Below are 22,323 nucleotides of genomic sequence, written 5' to 3' on the forward strand. Positions count from 1 at the left end.
GGGAGCAAAGCAGCTTTGGATACCAAAGATTTCCCATTTTTCCTAAACGGCAGTAACTCAAAATCGATTAATCCCACCTCACTTTATCATATTATATGTGATTTACCACCCAAAGCACAGCAAGTTGGTTTTTTCCCCTAGATCATTTATTAGTTACCAAGAAAAATGTCTTTCTAACTTGCCACCAGTAGAAGAAAAGTTTCAGATTTTCAAACCAGCTAAAGTTAGAGCAAACAAATTCCCTCAAATTAACTAAAACACTCTGGCTTTAGCACAAGCAAGCCCAAGTTAGATCATTAAATCTCACACCAAGACACCTTAAAAAAAAAAAAAAAAAAAAAAGGAAAAAAAGGAGGTATTGAAGCCTGTGGCATTCCAAGAGAAAGCAATCAGACATTCCTGCCGCTCGGCTCCTCAGTGATCTCCAGAGCCTTTGATCACGGACTGTCTTCATGCTGTCCTCCTGGGGTCTGGCAAAATGAGTGTAACAGCTGGCACATAGACTTCATTAGCTTTCTGGGCTGGGAGGAGCGGGTTACAGCCCGGGAGCTACCGGCAGCCTGCCCGGCAGCCTCACCGAACAACCTCCCAGGTTTATCCCCGGCTCTTTCGGTGGCTGGGAAAACCTCGAGGCATTCCCGAGCAGCTGACAGCGGCGCGCTCGCCACACGCCGCAGACCCGCTCGGTGTGGCTCCTGCAGCCACCGCTCCCGCCGAGGATGCGGCGGACGGATCTTTAATGCCAACCCGCGTGTTGGAGATTGCCAAGGGGACATGGAGCCAGGCGAAGCCCCGTTTTTATGAATGCTTAATGACCACTCAATCATTAACATCAACCTTTAAAAAGCAAATGCAGCACCTACAGTGTTCATTACCCTCCCCCTCCCCCCCTTTTCAGGGTCTCAATCGAGTCAGTCAAGCGTGCAAACCGATCCTGTCGCCAGCAAAAGCATTTCCTTTCACTGTGGTCAGCCAAAAGCAGGGGAAGAAAATGGAAGTGACTTGGAGTTATGGCACCAAAAAGGCCAGACAAGCAAGGAAATAATCAACTCCACATGAGCCACTTCGAGCCCATCACAATGAAAAGGGCCTATGACTAACCCCAGGAAAGGTCAGCGGGACTATGGGGGTCAGAAGCTGAAAAAGGCAATAGCGAGCAGCTGCCAGCTGCAATAAGAATCAATGTGTTCCTAATTACGCTTCGAAGAGAGGGCTGGAGCACCGGGAAACACCGGGCTGTAATCACAGCCCCGGCAAGAAAACTTCAACTGCTCCCGTTTTACTCCTCTCCACCTCTGGAACTGCAGCCTGTGTGTTACTAAATCACAGGAAGCCGAGTGCTGGAGATAAGGAGCCAGGCGGTTACAGGAGGATTGGGGATTTTGTTAAAAAAAAAAAAAAACCGCCATAATTAGGCATTTGTGTTGGAATTATGGCATCACCAAAGAGAGGATTTCATGAGTGTAAGTAATAAAATTACATTCTTCAAAGGGATTTTGCGGGCGCTTTTAGGAAATGCGCTGAACTCCGCCGAGCAATCCTGCCCGCCTGGGATTTTCTGCATCCCCAACAAAGAATCTGAAAGGGAAAACCCTACAAAATCCAGTTTGCTGACAGTGACCCCATAAACCAAGTGTGAGAGACACGAATGGGCCAAATGCCCTCCGAGGCGTTCACAGAAACACCCCGACTGGAGAGGCAGTTAAAAATTACAAGAAAAAGCATCCTTTGATGTTCTGTTCATATTTATTTATTACACTTTAAACAAATGCAAGTGCACCTTCCAGATCCTTATCAGAAGGATAAGGATCTCCTGAATAAAGGAGAAAAATTACAGTTGCTCAACCTTTGCAACCCTCAGCTTGGATTTCATTAATGGCTCCACTTTTCTGCCTAGACCCATGCCTGGCACCCAAATCCATCGGGGCTAAGTCATATCCAAGTGTTTCCTATGTGGATTCCCACTTAGTGATTCAATTGGTATTTTTACTCCTTTTTATGTAACATATATTTTTATAAGCAGCCTTGCATGGAGCTTTTTTCTTGCTCCAGATGATTTAAACCCCCCATGAATGGGGGATGAATCCCAAGAGCAATTTTAGGGGCCAAAATCCTTTATCAGTTGTACAGCACTAATAGCACTCTAATTTTCATAGAATGGCTGGGGTTGGAAGGCACCTTAAAGACCTAAAAGTTGCTATTTTTGTCAAAATACAGAGCGAGTGTTCGCTCGGGTGGCAGATGGCAGGAAGAACAAACAGTGCTGAGCAAACTAGACAGTGACTGAGTCCCAGCAAGGACAGGGGATCCCCAAGCCCTGATGGCCTTCCTTAATAATCAGGCAGATGTGTTTCCTACACACTCTAAATAATGTCAGTAATTTACTCAAACTGTTACAGGAAAGGCCCAATGGCACAGCATAGAGATGATACAAGAAGAGGTTAAGTAAAAAAATTGCAGTATTAGCCCAAAGCAGGGCCAAGAGGCTGCATGCCTCGAAGGTGGAGCAGCAGATCTTTTTCATTGGATTTTTCTATTTTGCTTTCAGGCCTGGAAAGTCTCACGGTTGGTATCAGCTGTTGGACTCGGATCAAAGTTTAGCTTTCCATTAATCCTTTGAGTTATATGTGAGGCTGATAGGGAATTTTTTTTTTTTTTAGAAGACAGTTAAGATTACTCAGATCCTTAATTTGCACTCCAATATTTCAAAAACACCTTGACTTTAGAACCTCGGTCTTGGCGTACATATGGTCTTGATAGAAGAACGCATGCTTTGGCATGGACTGGAGGAATGGATTTGGGAGCCTGGGGAAGGGAATTTAACAGTTTGTGTACTGTGCCTCGGTACACACAGCCAAAAACACTCCCAAGTCACGGGTCTGCTCCCGACACACGTCCCTCCTCCGAGGGGGGAGACCCGGGGTTCCCATCCAGCAAGACAGACATCAGCAGAAAAATAAATAAATCACCACAGAAGCCACACTTTCTTCCCCACAAACAGGCATAACAATTAGGTTAATTTTATTATTAAGTTCAGCAAAAGAGCTGAGACAGTCCCCCTGCTGCCACGCTAATGAAGTGGGAATGGTTCCTGCCTCCTCTGGCCTTGGGGGAAGCAAGAGAACAGAGCATTAGCCTGATATACAGTTCTGCTGGGCTGCAATTATGCTTAAATGCCTAAATCAGGGCTTTCAGCCCCCAAGGGAGCTGAGGGTATCATTAGTTTAACAGTTCCATCACAGTAACTGTAGGCCAAATACATACAGAGTTCTCACCCTTTGCTCTTTGAGGCCCCCCAGACCTCCCCCTCCTCCTTATCTCCTGCCTAGGCAGTACTTTGCCTCACGCTCCCGTTTTCTTCCCCACATTTAGCTCAACACCTGTGCAGACCGTGCTGCACATAAACACGTACAGACACCTGTAACAGCCCTGCTCCCCTTCAGCCCTGTCTCCAAGGTCCTTCTGCCAACACCCCCTCCCTGTTCCTTCCCCAGGGCTGGCCTGAGCCTCGGAGCAAGGCGCCTGCTTTACTTTTTCAACTCTGATTTTCACCAAGAACGGGATTTCGTAACCAGTTTTCCAGCCAATTTAAAGAGAGGCCGCTGCCGAGGAGGGCAGCAACACCTTCCTTCAGGACCTGGCTTGCATTCTCCAATCTGCACCGAGGATCCTCCGGCCAGCGACTGAGTCAGAGCTGCTGGCAGAGCCAGTTGAAAACTCAGCCAGAGAAAAATGAAATTCAGTTTTCACCTGGATGAGGGAACAGTTTCAGCTCCCCTTGCAGTCCTGGAACACTGGCCCAAAGGAGGGGCTGGGAATGGACGTCCAAGAACTGGAACTTTGCGCTTGAACGGCGTGAGGCCTCAGATCAACTCATGAAGCACCACCCCCGTATGTTTAATAAACCCTGGACTGCAAAAATGTGGCTAAAAATGAAGAAAAATATACAAAACCCAACTCCAAGTGAGCCATGCCCATTTTCTCAAGGGAGCTGGCCTAATTATCCGAGCTACAGGTGCAAACACCACAGCAAGCTGCTCTGCTGCCCCAGGGAGTGTCTTTTCCCCTCCAAAAAGTCTGCATTTTGCATGCCAAGGACCATCACCCATGATTATATCTTCATGACTCCTATAATCAGAATTAAGTATGAATTAAAAATTAAAAAAAAAAAAAAAATAGAAAAGACTAGAACCACAGGCTTGTTCTGGTCATCAAAAAAAACCTGTCAGACTCTCAGACAAAGGCGCTTGTGTCCACACAGGCTGCCTCAAGGTCCACTTCCAGCAGCACTCTCATGCCTGGGAAGTTTTGCTGCGGGAGAAGGTTGATGAAAAGAATTGGAACCGTGGCTGAGCTCTGTTAGAGGACAGCAAGCTCATTCCTGAGGCGATTCCAGATGAACGCTGACACCTCGTCCTTTGGTAGCCTCCAGCAAGCAACAGCTCTAAAAAACGCAGACAAATGGGTTCTTTTAGCTGCCTCAGCCCCAGTCCAACTCGGGCTGTTGTAACTTGCAGGGATCCATGCTATCCGTGAGCCCTTAAAGGGAAGCACAACCATTAAATCCACACCTGCAGCCAGAATTTATAGCAACCTCATCTACTGCTGTCTTACATCATAGGCAATTAGGAGCCTGTGAACTCATGGCTGCAGGATATGGGAGGCGCGCTGGAACCGGAGAGCCAAGCCTGTGTTACAGTTGTTAGTCACCTCCAGAATTCACTGTGCCTGCAGACGGCTGGAATCATGCACAAAATGAAGCAACAGACCCATTTTGACTCTGTTTCCTAAATAAAAGTGCTGCCCTCCACTCCAGATCACTGCTTCCCCCCCTGTTACATCCACACGCTGTCCCAGGCAATGCCAACACTCCCTGTCGCTGGACCCAGGCTCCAGGCAGAACAATGCTTATTAAATCAAACTGGTTAACCAGGGACAGCTGAGGGAGAGAGCAGGAAAGACCCCGGTCTTTCCTCCCCCGACTGAAACAAGCCTTCACACAATCCATCCTCCAGCCTTACAGTAGCTCAGTTTTACTGCTTTTCTCCCCTCCCTTCCCCCATACTCGAAAGACCAAACCTGGTTTCCAAACTGAAGTCCAAACTCTCCGGCAAACACACACTTCTGTGCTTCTTCACCTCGAGGGAAGGAATCCTGACACGACTGACAATATTCCTTAGCAAAACAAGCCCCTCCGCCTCGGGCCCAGATAAAAGCAGCAGCTAGGCAGAAAAATAAATGAGAAAATCGTGTTGGTCAGGCCAGGTTTGCTACAACAGATCGACCAGGCTCCCAGGCGAGGAGAGGGGCAGTGGAACACGGGGGAAGGAGAGGGAGGCTTTGGGTTGGATTTGCTCAGCGGGGTTGCGCAACTGAGCACCGGCCGGAGCTTCCCGCCTCCTTCCTCGTGCCAGCGGAGCTGAAGGAGAGCATCGATCCAGAGGAGGGAGGCAGCAGTGATCATGAAGCTGTGGCCCAAGGGTTCCCCTTCTCCAGCCCTGCTGCTTCATGCACTGCAGCCGAGCTCCGAGTCGCCACCAGCAACCCCTGCCCGGGGCAGCACCAGCACACGCGGCAGGTCGTGAGTCAGAGCCCAAATCTCCTCCTGAGGATCGGGGCCATGGCAGCTGTTCCCAGCAGAACCAGTTCGAACACGAGCAACTGATAGGAAAGGAGTTAAGTTTCATCACAGGGACCAGGGAGAAATTTCCGCCAGGTTCACCTGACTGTGCCCTGTTCTCACTCGCACAGACACATCCTACTCTGCCCAACAGGATCTCTGTCCGGATGTCCAACGGCAGACCAGCAATTCCGTGAGACACCTTCCCAAAGGAAGATGGGAAACCGCTGCTCTGGCTTTGCCACGCAGGAAGAAGGTTCCAGACTCCTCATAGCACAACTCCCCCACAAGACTTTAATGCCGAGCTCAGCAATGTGGAGGCCCTGCAAAGATAACCGGCTGCTGAGATTGATTCCATCCCACGTTAGCATCCATCAGATAGCAAGAAAAACAAGATTAAGCAGCACCACGGCATTAGTCTTCATTTAAACTTGGCAAAGAAAGCAAATGTTTCTTTTTTGTTGGCTTCTTCTCTGTGTGTTTTGTAAAGCAGTCCCAGGCTCAGCCAGGGAAAGGTGCCTGGACTGTTTAATGTTGAGGGATTAGAAGGGACAACACTTGTACACTCGCCAGAGCCCAGAGAGGCAGCAAGCGCTCGGGCTGAGCAGGCAAGCATCTGCCTCCTGCAACATATACACTGCCCCAGTGAAAATAAACAGCTTCACACCTCTGGCTCAGAGAAGGACTTCAGCTTCTTCTGTGTCCTCAACCTGCAGCCTCTCCACTCAAGGAGCGGTTGGAAGGGTGAAGGTTACTCCCAGTTCCCTTATTCCAAGCAGTTTAAGGCTGGAAGCTTTCTGTCTCCTGTTGCACTGGGTTGAGTCTGTGCTACTTTGCAATGATTCTGGTGTGGCTTCCTTGAGTTTTGCTGTGCCCAGAGCTGTTTCACACACACATACACACTTTCCATGTGTGTTGGTTATTCACAAGCCATGAGAAATGCACTAATTAGGAAAAATACTAACTCGGAAACTGGACCATTTTTGAAGTGCTCAGCCCCAAAGCCAATGATTTAGAAAAGCATGCCCCAGTTTACCACTGCCACCCCACTCACTGGAGATGACAGGGCTGAAGAGACTCCAGCCACACCTCTGCAGTACCCACCATCTACAGTCTGTTCCTAACTCCTCTCTGGCCCATCCCAACGTGCACAGCAACTTGGAAGTGCAATCTGCACCCCAAAAACATGCCTCAGTCTGAATAGCTGCATTTAAAATTATATCATTAAGCTTGAAATTTCAACATATTTAGAGAGTTTTGATAATAACATTTTTGATTACATCCGTTGCCAGCTTCCTTCTACACCCTGACAAAGATTTAAAGTATACATTCCTATTTCATTCTGCAACAGAGATTAGTGGCAGGAACAGAAAACATCTTCTGTTCCAAAAAACCCTCGGGGTTTTCCTCCTTCCCTTGCATTTTATTAGAGGAGTCTCAAATCTCCATCAAGCTGTGATACACTGTCACTGCAAAGTATTTAAGGCAACAAGTAACTGAGTGCTACACAGGGACACACCTTCGGAAAAGGCTCCTGAGAAACAAAGAGATTTCCCGAAGCGATCCCGAACGTGAGCAGTTCCTCAGCAGTAACAGCCCTCAGCAAGCTTTATGAAAATCCGAGCCTACGCTCCAGCACATGCACACAGAGCCCTAATTCGGGAACTTTTGTGAACTCTTACCGTGGGGAAGGGGGGGAACAAAGGAAAACCACATGCTATTGTTTAGTTTGACTCCGCAACACATTTAATCTACATGGAGCTGGAACATTACACAGCAAAACTCCTCAGCTCCCAGAAATTACATACAGCCAGCAGAAGCACAGCCCATTCTCCAAAGGGAAAATGCCATTTTAAAGATGTTGCCTTTGCCCCACACAGCACAGAAATTCTCCAAAAATGCAGCTGAAAGCTACCACCAGCACTTCCAATCCCATATGCCAAGTGCATGGGACCAAGGCAAGGCTACCAGCACTCATGACACAAGGAAAGCCAAAGCTGGGGACTTTCACCAACCTGACCTTGAGCTATTGGAGCTTTTCTCAGTAGGACTGTGACAGCCTTGGGAGGCCCCAAGAAGAGGGAGGCCCTCCCCAGGCATCTCACACCTTGCAGCCTCTTTGAGCCTATCAACAGGACTAGCCCTTGATGCTCTCCAAGACGTTAAAGCAAGAAGACACAGCTTGTGAGCTGCCAAAAAGTTATTCCAGCACATCCACAGGGATGATAACCAATTTCACTGCGTGAATTCCATTGCTTGTAGCTGTGCAACTCCCTTCCCAGCCTTGCATCCTCCTGGATGTGTGCTAACAGGGACTGTCACTGGGAGGCCTCTGGGGCACAGCTCCAGGACACCCCTGAGCAGCTCCGGAGGCTGCGGCTCTGCCGGTGAGGTACCAGCCTGGCAGATCCACCCTGTCACAACTGAAGAAACATCTTCCTAAACATCATATTTCTGTTTGAAGCCATCCACTGCCATCCCCTGGTGCCCAGTGAGTTCAGTCCCCCCACCCCAACATTCCAGTTCCCATCCACACAACTTTCCCTGGACACAGCGCCCGCTGCCTCACGTTGGGGCACAGTCATTGCCGCCGAGGGACCAGAGCCCTGCAGGCTCACCCTGGGCAGGAGCCAGCATCAACACCTCTACCTACAGTGAGGAGAACGTGCAGACAGGTGACAACACAGCCCCAGCAGCCCACAGGCACCTCCTCTCCATGCTGGGCCGGTTGGGGCTGCGGTTTATCTTCTCCTGCACCTGGGAGCAGAGGCCTTGGCACAGCCCCATCCTCGCCCTCCGTCGGGCCGGGGGCTGGCGCAGGCACAGGTTGCTGTGAGGTTTCAACAGGCTGAATGAAACGGTGAAGAAAGACACTTTTCAGAGGGGGAGGGGAAGGGAGGCACACACGTACTGAACAAATCATCTGTTTGGAGCGCTGGCTCCTACTTGTTCTCGGTTATATTATTCACTCAAGAGTGGATTAATCCATCACTGCAAAGGAATCTCCTGATCTCAGAGATAAAGGCAACAAGTCATGCACTGACTGTCTGTGGATCCTCCTGGAAATGGCCAGCCTTTCTCATGGCCTTATTTGGGCCGATCTATCAGCTCTCAACTAACAACAAGCAAAAAAGAAAAAAAAAAAAAAAAAAAAAAAAAAAAAAAAAAAAAAAAAAAAAAAAAAAAAAAAAAAAAAAAAAAAAAAAAAAAAAAAAAAAAAAAAAAAAAAAAAAAAAAAAAAAAAAAAAAAAAAAAAAGAAAAGAAGAAAAAAATTAAAAACTGAAACCATACCACCTGCTCACAGTAACTTCAGTTGGATCGATCTGGCAGCAAGCACGGGATTTCAGCTTGGAACAATCAGCTTCAGTTTGTTTCAGAAGGGGCCACATTGTCCCCTTCTGCTGTTCCCCAGGAGAGGAACAGTTACCTGAGGTTTACCTTCCAAACTGGCATGGAAAAAAAGATTAATTTCTTGTAAGATTCTTTAGAGTGAAGCCTTTTACCCAGATAAATGCTTTGTTTTACTCACTGAGGACTGGGAAGGGAAATGCATGGTGCCAGGCCCCTCCAGGAACAGGAGCATCTCCAGCTAAGGCAGGCTGCTCTCGGACACAAGGTGCCTACACAAAATACAATTCCAGGAGGTTGGACATCTCCAGTACCTGCTTGTCCTTCAGTGCTCCAGCAGGTGCTGCAGTGTGATTACAGAGGCATTTGAGACCCATCTGTTCTTCACCTAAGATTAAGGGGGGCCAAGAAGGTCCCCACAGCTCCCTTCCATGAGCACCCGGGGCTCACCAGCACATGGAAGGTGAGCTGGCAGGGAACAACACTTCACAGGCAGGACAAACCTCAGCCACCTTTGCAGAGACAAAACACCCCCAGAAATGTAAACTAGTGGTGCCAGGTCTCTTTGCCAAGACTGCTCCAACAAGGGGCTGCTCACAGCTTGAGCCTCTTTGCCCTTGTCTTGGCACTTTACAGGTTCACTGCAAGGAAAACCACGGGCCACGAGGCAGAGCCTCCGAACGCTGCGAGGTAGGAAATATTAAACTTCTCTTTGAATTAAACAAATAAGGCTCAACCACTTGGTTCGTTATCAGATCCAATGGTTGGAGTCTGCGGGGAGAGCTACACAGCAGAACCCGGGGTATAAATCAAAGGCACGATCAGGCAGACAGGTGAGGCCGAGGGTGCGGTTTCACCTTTCAGCTCAGCCTCCTGGAGTGCCGGCCCCTGCCAGAGGGATGGTCTCCTTGCCCGGCTCCCCGCCCCAGCTCCCTCCCGAGGCACATCCCAGCCTCGCTCGCTCCAGGCTTGGGGGGACGATTTGATCCTTTTCCCCTGCCGTTTCCACGAGCTGAACTGGTTCAGCTGGGCATTTCCAGAGGCAGGAGGTGGAGGGCACCTGGCCCCTCGGCTCGGCAGAAGAGCAAGCAGGTTTAGAAGACAGCAAAGCCAATTCAAAAGCCGCTGCTGCCAAAAGGGGCCATTTCCCCCCCACTCCCAGCCCCCCCAGGGCCTCCCCAGTCACCCGAGTGGAAGATTTAACAACTCTAACTGCGGGGCAAGATCCAGGAAAGTTTGGGGCTTGGGTATTTTTTTTTTTGAAGGTTAGCTGGAGTCACTCCCCTGCGGCTGCTCCACTGCTGGATTCCCACAGTGGGGAAGAGGCAGGAATGTACCTGCCACCTCCTGCAGCAGTGGAGCTGTAACGTGAAACTGCGCCCAAGGAGCTGGGGAGGGGGGAAAAAAGGGAAAAAAAAAATAAAAAAACCCAGAATCCCACCTGGCTAGAAGAGCTTCAAGACATCTCACAGGTATGGGAAATGGGAAAACAACCCACCTTACATGATTGTTTTCCCTCCTGTTGAAAGACAGCAGATATTTCATGCACAGAAAGAGCAAGCAGGGGCTTAATGGGAAAGGCAGGTGGTCTCGATGCACAAGGCTCAATCCCTCACAGGGCTGAACAAGCATTTCCCCTAAAGTGATCACTGTCACTGGAGAATCATCATCCCCACCGGAAAGGGAAAAGTGAGCTGGGGAAAGTGAGTGGAAAACTCTGACACACTCAGCCCTGGAAGTTTTACTGAGCCATCTACCAAGAAAATTACTGGAAGAACACTCAACTGGAAAAAAAGTTTATATATATATATATATATATACACAGAGAACTATCTTGTCTAGAAATTCTTGGGCCAGGGTAGCTGGAGCCCTCTTGCCAGCCAAAGTAATACAGCAAAGAGGTTTTTGGTTACTTTGCCAAGGACAAACACCATCCCAGAGCAAACGATGCAGGAGAAAGGGACACACAATAGCAGGGTTTGCTCAGGGAGGCCTCCAGGAGAGCAGAAAGTGAGCAGAGAAAGAAAAATGCCCGAAGAACAGACTGAGTATCAGCTCACCAGTTAACGAAATAGCTCAAAATAGCAAAAACAGTGGACAGACAACCCAGTTTGTTGCCCATGTACCAGTCTAAGAGTCAGAACTGCAGGGCAAGCTGCAAATTCCCATTTAAAGAGGAAATTTGACACAAGGCTTTTTGATCACCCCAGCTGCAGACAGGAACTGGCTCTGAAGCTCCTCAGCTCACTGAAACACCAAAAACCAGAGAACTGACAGCAAACCGCTGCAGTGAGGAAGGGACAGGACTTGGCTCAAGGGAGCCCCTCACTAGTCAGTAAATCACAAGCAAAGTAGGAGACAAAAACCTGACTCTACACACACGGGTCAAGTTTACAGTATCAAGTAATTTATATTTATAAACAAATAAAGTGTTGCCAAACAAACCTCGTTCTGTACATTTCCGAGATGCCGATTTAAAGTGACTCCTTAGAAAACATTACCTGAGATAACCCAATCCCAGCAGTTTTGGGGGTGAAGCCTCGCTCAATTCTCGGGGCTTCTGGTACTAAACCAAAGGTTTCAAAGCCTCGTGGAGCCAGGTTCAGCAGCAGGTTCACCACATTTCCATGTTGTTTTGGTTAAGACTGTGTGCCAAGACCAGAGCATAGCAATGAAACCCCTCGAGAGTCACATCTGTGGGCACGGGAATGAGGAAGATGCACAGCAGGAGGTTTTCCAGCACAGGCTGAAAGGCCTGGCAAAATGAGAAGAGGTAAAGGAACTCTTGGAGAAGGTGTGAAAAGCAGGTTTAGTGGGAGATACAGGAAACCCATGTGAAGTTCAACGTCTTGTCTCATACAGAATTAGAAACAGCTCACACAACCCGCATAAACCTTTTCCATAAAGCTTGTTGTGCAGCAAAGACAGACACACGTGCATGTACAAACACTCAGAGACCAGCTCAGCACCCACAGCTCCTCACACCCAGCCCTGCAAACAACCCAAAATCACAGCAGCTCATCCTGCACCCACCCAGTCACACCAACAACCACGCGAGAGAAGGTGCTGCTGACTGTACCGTCGCATCAGAAAGCAGCTTTATTCCCCAAATTATTTAATCGTCACATGCTTCGCAGTTAGTTTTTTGGCACCGAAGCCTTGCTGGTCTCTCACTTCATGGCAGTGCCTTACCTCCAGCAGCCACCAATTAATGTCATAGTGGTGGCACACCCGAGGCCTCGTCAGGCAGAGCAGGTCTGCTGGGGGACAGCAGAGGGGGATTTATGAGATGCCAGACCCCGGAGCGGCTGTGCGCTCGCACGGGCCAATCCGCTGCCTTGCTCCCCCATTCCCACATCTGCAGAAGCAGTCTTTAAACAAGCCAGGGTATTTTTTAGCTCTGACAGTTAAAATCCTCAAGTGACATCACCTGAAGTCAGAGCACAGCTGCCTTATTCCTCTGACACACCAGCGAGCCAAAGTAAGCAGGAGCCTCGGTTTATGGGCTTACAGCACACCTTGAGATAATGAAAGCGCTGGAGGGACTCACTCCAGCACGGTCAGGCCTCTCCTTGCATGTTTTTTCACCCCCCTCCTCAGTTTCGGGGTAAAAAACGCAAAGTTTAGCACCAGTGCAGCCCAGCAAGCCAGCGGAGGGAGCACATAGGAGGGGTCTGGACCAAACCCCACCACCAGCATCCTGAGGGGCTGGTGGGTAAAGAACGCAGAGCTGGTGTCCCACCACAGAAAAAGGATGAAAGATCATCAATGCTGCATGAAGGATGGCAAAAAACAACCCTCCAAGCTGCTTCCCGTAGCCTATCTGAGCTTGCCCTCCCACACTTCACCTTGCACACACAGGCATGGCTGTTTAGGAGCACTTGGGGCAGCTTAAGGGTGTAAATCACATTAATCCAAGCGACAAAGCCACCACACTCATCCTCGGGTGAGTTACTAATCCCTCCACACCAGAGCCCATCTCTCACTTCCTATCCCTTGAAGAGAGAAAAAAAAAAAAATCCCTTTTAACACAACAGGTATCCCAGCAGATCCCACCTTGGTACTTTTATCTGTAAATCCACTTTAAATAGCTTTGGGCAAGTCACGGCTTTCTCCACAAACCTGTGGGTTTTCTGGGATGCAGAACCAAGCCAGGCAGAAGCTTCCCTCTTCTTTTGGAGGGTGGGGACTAGGGGACAAAAATGTTTATTTCTTTCTAATCACTCCCTTACCAAGCCCTCCCCACAAGACAGGCTTACAACTGCTTCGAAAGAGCAGGGTTTGGTTTGGATGTGCTTGACTCACACGCGGCGCTCGCCGCCCGTTTCAATTCGGGGGAACAAAAGCACGCTGGGTGTAATTAGGGCAAATAATATCAAGTTTAACAGAAAAGCATCAAGAAAACCGTGCCGGGAAATCGCTCACCGCGAATTTTTGTAACACAGAAGGAGCGGGTTGTCGCCCTCAGCAACCACCACCACAAAAGCACTTTTTCCTCCTGTACATCCCATAAATCGCAACTGTCAAAACTCTCCCAAGCCGTGGGAGATGAGCAGAAACGCCGCCGGGCTCCAGGCAGCTCGGCTGGGAGCGCCAGCACCCCAGGATTACCTGCTTTGTTCGAAGCAAATGCCGGGCCACGGAGGATAAAACCCCGGAGAACCGAAGTTTCCGTGCTCTTGGGTAACCTTGGCTGGTGTTTGGGTTAGTAAACTGTGTTTCTGGTGCATGTGTGAAAGATAGAGCTCGCTGAGTAAACAGCCCCTCAAGAGCTGACAGCTTTACAGCCCCAGGCTCAGCACAGCTACTCCTTCCCAGGGGCAGCAAAACAGTGGGGGAAAGCAGTAAAATAATAATTAAAAAGAAAGAGCTACATTAAGCCATCAACTTACCCCCTTCACCAATCCTTTACACAGTTGCAAGGCGGGGGCAAAATAAACATCGCCTGTTTTCTGCCCAGCAGCGAAAAACACGTCTCTTTTGGTTTAAAAAACATCAGTACTGAAAGTATGGGATAGACGGCTGGAAAGTTCTTCCATGAGAAGTCAGGAACTGTATAATTTATATTTTTTTTTTTTTGGCAAAAAGACAGACAAAGCACGGGAAAGTCATTTAAAATTCAAGAATCGTGTGGCTATAAGGATGGAGGCAGTTTAACGCAATAATGGTAATAATTAGAGATAAGATGCCAGAATGCTTTACAGTCGGAGTCCTCAGGCATCACACACCACCTCCCGCCTCAGGGACCGACCTTCCACCGCCCTAATTGCGGAGAAAAGTGACCTTACAGGTTAAAAGCACCGAAGCTAGCAATCTTAAGGCGGTCAAGAAGGCTGGACGCGACCCCAAACCCAACCTTTCCGCGGCACCTCCTTCAAGGAGAGAAACGAGACCGTAAATCAGAGCGCGGCGGCGGCTCGGGGGGCTCGCCCCGCTCGGCGGAGCGGGCTCGGCACCGGGCAGCGCTGCTCGGCACCGGGGGCTGACAGGAGCCAGCACCTGCGGCCGCGCCGGGGGAGCCCCGGGAGCCCCTCTTGGATCCCCTCCCGGATCCCCTCTTGGATCCCCTCCTGGATCCCCTCTTGGATCCCCTCACGGAGCCCATCCCGGAGCGGCCGCGCGCCCCCCCCCCCCCTCGGTCGCGCGCCGGCGGCGGGAAGCGCGCGCGCTCGTTACCTCTGCGCCGCGCCCCCTCCCTGGTCCCGGTCCTGCCGGTGCCGGTCCCGCTCGCCGGCGGCGGCGGCTCGCCAGGACATTCCAGGCTGGGGCGGGCGTCCCGGCGGGCAGGAGCCTCCATCCAGCGCCGCCCGGCCGCCCGGCGCCGCTTATCTCCCCCCTGCCCGCCGCCCTCCCCGCCCCGCTCCCACCGGCGCCCCGTGTCGGGGGAGGCGCCGCCGCCGCGCCCCGCCCCGCGGAGCGAACCACCGCCGGGCCGAGGGGGGGGAGCAAGCGCCGGTGCCCCGGCGGGCGGGCCCACCGCGCTGGGGAGGGGGGGAGAGGGCGGCGGGAGCGGCGGTGCGGGCCCTTTAAGGGGAGCGGGGCGGGGGTGCACGTGCGTGCGGGGTCCCGGCACCGGCACTGGGGACACGCGGGACCGGGGACACGCGGGACAGGGCACCTGGACAAACCGGGACCGGGAACACGCGGGGTCGGGAATGCGCGGGACTGAGAACACGCAGGACGGGGCACCCGAACAAACCGGGACCGGGAACACGCGGGGTCGGGAGCACGCAGGGCAGGGCACCAGGACAAATCGGGAACACGCGGGACGGCAGGATCGGGCACACGAACAAACCAGGAGTGGGAACATACGGGACAGGGAACGTGTGGTCCAGGCGCCCCCGGGAGCAGGTGCCCACGCCGCCCTGCACCCCACGGCCCTGTCTCCTGCAGACAGTGCGTGCTCCTCTGCAGCACTGCGACCGTGGACCCACCCGGCCCCGCAGCCAGCCCTGGGATAAAGGGAGATCCCTGATGCGGCTCCTGGCCAGCTGACTGGGATTCAGGTGGAAAACTGAGCTGGTTTTTGCACGGTGGGGGAGGTCATCCCATCAAAAGCGGGTGTCTCCGTTGTGGAATCCCAGAATGGGTTGGGTTGGAAGGGACCAGAAAGATTGTGCAGGTCCAACCCCTCTGCCGTGTGCAGGGACACCTTCCACTAGACTGTGTTGCTCCAAGCCCCAATTCCCTGTGTTTTAAGCAAGACATTTCCACAGACACAGAGAACATGGAGGTTGGGATTGGAAATATGGAGAGAAGCAACCTCAGGGTGCTCCGCGGGTGTCCAGCACAGCCCAAGAGCCCAAGGTGAAGCAAATGGCTTCTGGAGGAGAATTTCCCTATGGACCACTGAGCCCCTGGCAGCTGTGCAAGCACACACCTGTGCATGTGGGCCTTCCAAAAGGCCCCCAATACACCCAAAATATGACCAACATGCCTTTTTGGGGGAGGAAGGGGGAGAATTTGCTATATTTTGGTCGCATGCACATGTGGTGGCTGGAAAGGGATTTATCCTGAGGAGGGTTTTGCCTGGAAAGGCTTCAGCGACACACAGAGCAGGCTGCAAAGAAATACAGTTCCTGTGTTTAAAAATAAAGGAGAAATAGGCTTAAAAAGAAACAGACTTGGAACAAAATCTCTTGGTTTTTGGACAAACCTGCAAGACCAATACACTGCACTACCCTGTGTTTACCAGCCCTAATTTTATCCCTCAGCAGGTTTCCTGCAGGACGTCATTATTTCCACAAGTGTGAAAGGGTAAAAAAAAAAAAAAAAAGAAAACGAAGAGTAGAAAAATCCTTGGTGGATTAGAAATCCTGTAATCTGAAGAAAACACCCTAAAATGAATCAAAGTAAGGGTTGGCTCAGCCCAAGTGTTAAATCACTCAATTTGTGGCAGCCACTGGAAAGGCCGAGGGCTTGAGGATCACTCTCAGCACAGAAGAGACCAAGTCTGCTTTTTTGGGGTAAAAATACACAAAATGAGGATTATAACAAAGGTGCTCCATAGATGTGGGGCGGTGCCAAATTGAGATTCCTCCCTGCACAATTTTTGGGGTGATTTTTCCCCTCCTCGGGCGCCATTTGCATGAGAATAGCCTGTCGGGCAGGGAAATTGCTGCTTAATTAGCGAACAGCAATCGCTTTAATTAGCATGTCTCCATGCTCCCTGCTATTTTGCATAGATTCAAATGAGATGCTCATTAGGGAGCAGGCGCCGGGACAAGCTACGCCCTTTAGCTGCGCTAACCCAATTAACCTCGGCCAAACCGTGCCGGGCTCTGTGCCGGGAGGGAGGAAGGTGCAGAACCACTCCCTTCAACCTGCTCCCTTCCAAGAATCTCCTCCTTCAGAGGTTTCCTTCCTTGCAAGGTTTTTCCTCCTTCAAGGTTTTTCCTCCTTGCAGCGTTTCCTTCCTCACAGGGTTTTTCTCCTTCCAAAGTTTTCCTCCTTGCAGGATTTCCTTCCTAATCAAAGGTTTTCCTCCTTGTTTTTCCTCCATACGAGGTTTTTCCTACATCCTCCATTTTTCCTGCATGTGCGGTTTTCCTCCTGGTGAGGTTTCCTTCCTTGGAAGGATTTCTTCCTTGCAAGGTTTCCTTCTTGGCAAGATTTCTCCTGCTTGCAAAGTTTTACTTCCTTTCAGGGTTTTTCCCTTTCAAGTATTTTCCTCCTTGCAAGATTTCCTTCCTTGCCCAAGGCTTTCCTCCTTGCAAGGTTTTATCTTCTTGCAAGGTTTTCCTTCTTTGTGAGATTTCCCTGCATCCAAAGGTTTTCTTCCATGTAAAGTTTTCTTCCTTGTAAGATTTTCCTTCTTGGAGGTTTCCTCCTTGCAAGGCTTTCCTCCTTTTGAAGTTTCCTTCCCCACAAAGTTTTCCCTCCTCATAAGGTCTACTTCCTTGTGAGTTTTTCCTCCTTTTCCTTGCTCACTCAGTGCTAGAATTTGGGAGCAGAAACGGGGGGGAACACCGCCAAAAATCCGTTCTCCCTCTTTGGGGACCCTCAAGCCCTCTCTGTGCCCCTTCCCCGAACGCAGTGGGGCCATCATTCCCGGCAGGAGCACGGGGGAATTCGAGAGTCCCCTTTGTTTTTCCGCCCAGCCAGCGCAGCTCAAGCCGAGCTTGATTTTTATTTTATTTTATTTCTCCTGCCCCGTAATCCCATCGTCTTGTCACGGTTCCCCGGGAAGCGGGGCTGCTCCGAACAAAGCCCCCGGCGCATCCCGGGCTCCCGGAGGGGGTTTTGCAGCTGCGCCTCGGAGCGTGACCGATCGGGAATGAGCCTTCGCAGCGCGTCTAATGCCGTTTGGACAGGGAGCCTTTCATCCGCTCGTGGGAGCGAGGCCCCGGCATTGAGCCGGCAGCTCCCGGCGCTCCCAGCCCCGCGGGACCCGCCCGGCACCGCCGCGGGCTGGGGGTGAGCGGGGTGGGGACCCCCGTCCTCACCCACCACTGAGACTGGGAGATGTTCCCCTGCACTCAGCGCTGGGGAGGCCACCCTGGAGTGCTGTGTCCAGCTCTGGGCCCCTCAGCTCAGACAGGACATGGAGGGGCTGGAGCAGGTGCAGGGAAGAGCAAGGAGGCTGGGGAAGGGACTGGAGCACAAGTGCTGTGAGGAGAGGCTGAGGGAGCTGGGGGTGTTGAGCCTGGAGAGGAGGAGGCTCAGCACTCTCTACAACTCCCTGACAGGAGGGGGGAGCCAGGTGGGTGTTGGTCTCTTCTCCAGGAACCAGCAGCAGGACAAGAGGGTCTCAAGCTGTGCCAGGAGAGGTTTGGGTTGGACATCAGAAAGGAATTTTTTCCATGGAGAGTGCTCAGCCATTGGGATGGGCTGCCCAGGGAGGGTTGGGGTCACTGTCCCTGGAGGTGTTTGAGGTGAGACTGGATGTGGCATCAGTGCCACGGGCTGGGAACCACGGCGGGGTTGGATCAAGGGTTGGACTTGATGACCTTGGAGGTCTTTTCCAACCTGGCTGATTCCCTGATTCTGTGATTCACCATGGGGTGGTCACTGTCTCCCCGTGCTGGGCTCCACTGTGTTCCTTGTCCTGGTCCCTTTGCTTTGTCCCCATCAGGTGACTCGTCTTGGCCCCCATTATCCTGTTCCCAGCAGGTACCTCATGCCAGTTAACATTCACCTGTCCATGTGAGGTACCTTGTCCAGGTCCCATCACCCCAGCCCAGTCCCCAGCAGGTCCCTTGTCCCAATACCAGTGTCTCCCAGCCAGCCCCCCACTGTCCATTGACACCCAACGATCTCCACTGGGGGAAGGTTTGTGGGTCCTTTTAGGGCAGGGGACAGCAGGTCCCAGCCTGGTACCCTGGAGGTGACGTTGGGTGGCACCAGCTACTGAACGTGCTCGTGTGTGTGTGAGTGGGGAAACTGAGGCACAGAGCAGGAAGGGGGCACAGGGGCTGGAAGGGTGTTGAGGTGGAAACATCACCTGGAAGGAGAAGATGAAGAGATGGGAAAAGACAAGATAAAAATGCTGAGGAGAGAAAAGATGAGACAACAGAAGGAGGGGAAAGGAGAAGGGGAAGGAGAAGGAGAAAGAAGTGGAAGAGGAGATAGAGGAGAAGAGAGATGTTGGCTCCAAAGAAGCTCTATCTCCCTGAGATCTTTGCCAGCCTTCATGGGTTTTCTTTTTGTTGGTTTATTTTTCCCCCTCAGTGAAAAGTGGCTTTTTGACCCAAACACACGTTTTCATTGCAAACATTTATTTTGGCTGAAAGCCTTTTTTTTTCCCCTTAATAAAAAGAAAAATGGTGAGGTTGGTGGGAAGGGTCACTTTTGTAAAACATCTTTTTTTCTTAACCCTCCCCCAACTAATCTATTTTGGCTGTTTTTATTCTTTTTCTTTTTTTTTTTTTTTTTTTTTTTTTTTTTTTTTTTTTTTTTTTTTTTTTTTTTTTTTTTTTTTTTTTTTTTTTTTTTTTTTTTTTTTTTTTTTTTTTTTTTTTTTTTTTTTTTTTTTTTTTTTTTCATCTGAAATACCTCTGCAGGAGGCTTTGGGAGTGAATCATTCCCAAAATCCCCTGTCCCATGCTGTGCCTGGTCCTGCCCAGCTTTATCATCTCCCCGGCTCAAACGCCCAGTGGCAACAAAAGAAAATTGGAATTATTAGAAAATATTCCTTTTGATTTTTTTTTTTCCCAGCAGACTAGAGGACAGTTTTGCCCCATTTCCCTGTCTTTTGGTCGTTTAACTCCATGGGACTGCTCTGGCACAGGGGCTAAAATTCCCCCAGCCTTTCGGAAGGAGCAAAGAATGTCCCTGTGCAGTATTTGTTGGGTTTCCCAGGGCATTGGAGTTATCTCCATGAGGAACCTGGACCTGCTGAGGGTAGGACAGACCTCACTGCACCCCTGCAGTGGGTTCTGGGGTTGATAAGAGGTCTCCATGGCCTGTGGGACCTCCCCAGCACCTGTCTGCCCCAGGACAAGCCAGAGTGAGCCTTGCTGTGGGTTCTTTCCAGCCTGGTCTCCTGGATGGACCTTGGGATGACATTGCAGGTCTCCAGGCCTGTCTTCTGAACAGACCTTTGGCCCATGATGCAGACAGCTTCTCTCTGTGCATCCCACATCTCTCCTGGACAGACCTCACTGTTGCAGGTCCAACCTTATCTTCCTGACGGATCCCAGATGGGTGCTGTAGATCCCTTTTCTCCATCCCTGTCTCCTGAAGGACCTCAGACTGATTCTGCAGGTACCTTCACTCCATCCCTATCTCCTGAAGGATCTCAGGAAGATCCTGAGGGCACCTTCAGTCCATCCTTGTGTTCTGAAGGATCCTGAAAGATCTCAGGCCACTGCTGCAGCTCATCACCACCTTCTCTGAGCTCCCCAAATCCAACCCACCACCTCCCCTTGCTGACAGAGCCCATCCCCGACCCCAGCTGGACTCTGCTCGCTGTGGACTCCTCTGGAGGGGCCAAGGCCGTGGTGGAGGGAGAACAGGAGACGGGTGGAGGGGATGGAGCGCCTTCAAAATTGACACCATATGGCTGCTCCTTATCCCCGGGCCCAGTAAATAGGTCTTTCATGCTGGGCCGGTTGCCATAGGAGCAAACACGCAGGAAATATCCCAGATAACTCGAATAGTGGCGAAAACATATGTTTTGGATAAAACCCTGCAGAAAATCTCCCCGTTTAACCCCTCCAAGGCAGTTTTAGCCCCTTTCCCCCCACCCCCTGCGTGCCAAGGGTGGGGAAACTGAGGCACACGGGCTCCCTGCCCCCTTGGCACCTGGCACTGGGAAACCTGATGGGGTTTTTGCCATGAAGAGAGATTGCTGTCAGGTCCCCTGTGCTGCCTCACCTCCTCCTCCTCCTCCTCCTCCTCCCCGGAGCCCCGTATCAACACTGATGGCTGGATGCAGGGTCGCTCACAAGCATTTTGCTTTGATTTGCCAAGGAATTTGCTTTGCTTTGGCTTTTTTATTTTCCTTTTTTATTTCTCCTCCCCCCACCCCTGGCTCCTCTTTTCCTTTCTTTTTTTCCAGCCTCATCCAAACCTTTCCTTATCGCATCTGGCGAGCAGCGGGCCCCCAGCGCCGCCCTGGCCACGCGCCAAGCGCCGAGCGCGGGGCCGCCAGCCCGGCTCCCTCGGCATGGCCAGGTCTGCCCCAGGGGCTGAGCCCACGGCCTCGCTCCCAGCAAGGGGAAACTGAGGCACAGGAAGCCTGAAAAGCTGCTGCAGGTGCTCCTGGGTCCTGCAGAGCGGCTTCGAGCATCCGCACGAGCTGCCAGTGTGGCCACACACCACAAACAGCCCTGGGCACTGCCGATAGCCCGGCCATCCCACAGGATCCAAACGTTCCCATGTGCTGCAAACATCCCTGCACGCTGCTGCAGACAGCCTTGGGTGCTGCAAACATCCCTATGCATTGCCAGCATCCCTGTGTGCTGCCTCCCTGCATCCCACAAACATCCCTGTGTGCTGCATCCCACAAACATCCCTGTGTGCTGCCTCCCTGCATCCCACAAACATCCCTGTGTGCTGCCTCCCTGCATCCCACAAACATCCCTGTGTGCTGCATCCCTGCATCCCACAAACATCCCTGTGTGCTGCATCCCTGCATCCCACAAACATCCCTGTGTGCTGCATCCCTGCATTCCTGCAAATATCTGCACACTGTGACACTTCCCAGTGCCTGTTCCAGGAGAAGACATCGCTCCTGGGTCTGTCCAGCACTGCCTGGAGATGGAGCAACCCCAGGGAGTCCCTCCCAAACCCTGCACCCAGGAGCATCCCCACGGCAAACCCTGTCCCTTTAAAAGGCTGAAGGGGAACCTGTAGGTGCTGGGATGGGGAAAATTTTGGGAGGGAGCACTCTGGGATGTCTGGAGCAGAACTTTTGCATGGGGGAGACTGCAACTATGGGGTGCAGATGGATCAGGGAGAAAAGCCTAGGATGAAGGAGCGAGGGGCTGTGGGGCTGTGGCACTGGGGAGATACCCAGCGGGAGATGGTCCGGCCGACCTGGGATTTCTCCTGGTGCTGTTGTGTAAATACTGCTGACGGGAGGAATGTGCAAGCCTGGGGGAAAAATCCCCTTCCCAGCCAGAGCATCATCTCATGGCCTCCCTCACAGTGGGCTCAGAGCCCTCCTGATGCTGCTTATCCTGCCAGTTCTCCTGCGGAATTGTTTTACCTGACTTGATTCTGGTGGGATGCACATCCCCAGCAAGGTGCAGCATCTCTGCTACCCACCACATCCCTGCTTGCTGCAGCATCCCTGCCAGTGCCACATCCCTGCCAGTGCCACATCCCTGCCAGTGCCACATCCCTGCCCTGCTGCAGTCCCAAACTCCTTTTCCCCCTTCTGCTCCTGTTTTTTGGGGTTTTTCCCTAT

General features: G+C 51.5%; 1 protein-coding gene across 2 annotated transcripts in view; it reads right to left on the reverse strand.

Annotated features, from left to right (window-relative positions):
* CDON (cell adhesion associated, oncogene regulated) overlaps positions 1–14,765 on the reverse strand; it is a 53,865-nt gene extending 39,100 nt beyond the window's left edge. Inside the window, exon 1 of one of the 2 annotated variants that reach the window (XM_027897786.1) lies at positions 14,646–14,765. The gene's annotated coding sequence lies outside the window, so the exon portion shown is untranslated. Of the gene's footprint in view, positions 1–5,079; positions 5,097–14,645 lie in introns of those variants that run through there. The other variant, XM_027897788.1, reaches the window with a different exon arrangement.
* Positions 14,766–22,323: the final 7,558 nt, after the last annotated feature.

Source organism: Empidonax traillii, unplaced genomic scaffold, assembly GCF_003031625.1.
Source record: "Empidonax traillii isolate 1590-97213 ecotype Southwest subspecies unplaced genomic scaffold, ASM303162v1 scaffold561:size787514, whole genome shotgun sequence".
Classification (NCBI taxonomy): Eukaryota; Metazoa; Chordata; class Aves; order Passeriformes; family Tyrannidae; genus Empidonax; species Empidonax traillii.